The sequence below is a fragment of the Cucurbita pepo genome, chromosome 11 (assembly GCF_057944985.1).
Source record: "Cucurbita pepo subsp. pepo isolate OVF chromosome 11, ASM5794498v1, whole genome shotgun sequence".
NCBI classification, from domain to species: domain Eukaryota; kingdom Viridiplantae; phylum Streptophyta; class Magnoliopsida; order Cucurbitales; family Cucurbitaceae; genus Cucurbita; species Cucurbita pepo.
This window is the reverse complement of record NC_141808.1, coordinates 561919-563168: the sequence shown is the minus strand read 5'-3', so window position 1 is coordinate 563168 and position 1250 is coordinate 561919. Positions and strand designations below refer to the sequence as shown.

The following is a 1250-nucleotide window of genomic DNA, read 5'->3' as shown; positions in this document are numbered from 1 at the left end:
TTATAAAATCATATCCACGCAATGAAAATATTATTATTTAATTAATTTAGATAAAAATAATTTTGAAGGATTAAATTTCTAAGATTTATTAAAAATATAAAGTCAACATATTTTAAATCTAAAAAGCAATGTCCATAATTCAAAAGAGGGGGCTGCCGACCCCTTTTTTGCAGGTCCACGTGGACGGTGCAGATTGGAGGTGTTGAACCGGGAATGAAAAGCCAAAAAGGGGCGGATAAAAAGAAAGCAGGGAAGAGGTTAGCAATTGCCACGAGTGTTCGGTTGACCGAAGGAAGTGAACCTCACGATTCATGCCATGTAATGGTCTACGTATCACTCGCTGATTGGTTACCTTTGTGTTTGGGTGATTTATTTGAAGCTGATTAAAGCTAATTGAATCACTTTATTTTTTAGGGGAAAAATAGTGTGGATTGGGAAATATGGTTCTAGTTTTTATGCTTTTCTTTGTCAGATGGAATGTATCAAAGTCGTTGCAACCACTCTCTTTTTGAATTTGAAATGCATTTTATTTAATTAAATTTGCATTAAACAATATTTTTGAAGTTGAATACAGGAACAATGTAATAATTAAATAAGCAACCAGCTAACTGTTACCCCTACTCAAATTGGGCTTAGATTTAGCCCAAAGCATTTTTAGAAAACATTGGGCCCGGCCCATTTGGTTGAATTGGGCTTATATTTGTAATCTTCTTCTCTATCCATTTGGTCGAATTTAGAAAATATTGGGCCCGGCCCAATGTTGTAAATGTAGCCCAACCATTTCAGACTGGCTTGTTGGACGTGGAGATTTCGTCGAAAAGCCATCTTTGGTGCGGCTAGGGTTTCGAGATATTGTTACGCCCAAGAGTTAGGGTTCATAAGACCTTGTTTTCTCTATAAATTGCGCCGTTGAATGTAAACCTGTGAATTACAGTGCCCTTCCCACGCTCAACGCCTTCAGCATATGCAACTCTCTTCTTAGCTGCTATGATTCTTTCTTAGCGGGTTTATGATATAATTTCGTAGATGATATAGATCTATTTGCTTCCTTCTTCGTTCTGTCTTTCGAATTCTGACGTTTTTTTTTTTTTTAATTTCTTCTACGATTTTGTAGAATCATTTTGATTAGAAAAATGTTTTGATGAGATTGTTTGATCTGGTTTGGTTGCGATGATTATAAAAAATTCCTCGTTCTGAATGCTATTGCCATGGCATGATAGACACCTTACACCCATAGAATATGAGCAACT

At 36.0% G+C, this 1250-nt stretch overlaps 1 non-coding gene across 1 annotated transcript; it reads left to right on the top strand.

Annotated features, from left to right (window-relative positions):
- The first annotated feature begins 1161 nt into the window (after positions 1–1161).
- Positions 1162–1250, top strand: LOC111806236 (small nucleolar RNA snoR8a). Its single transcript, XR_002816786.2, has one exon. It is a non-coding gene; the product is annotated as a small nucleolar RNA snoR8a (small nucleolar RNA).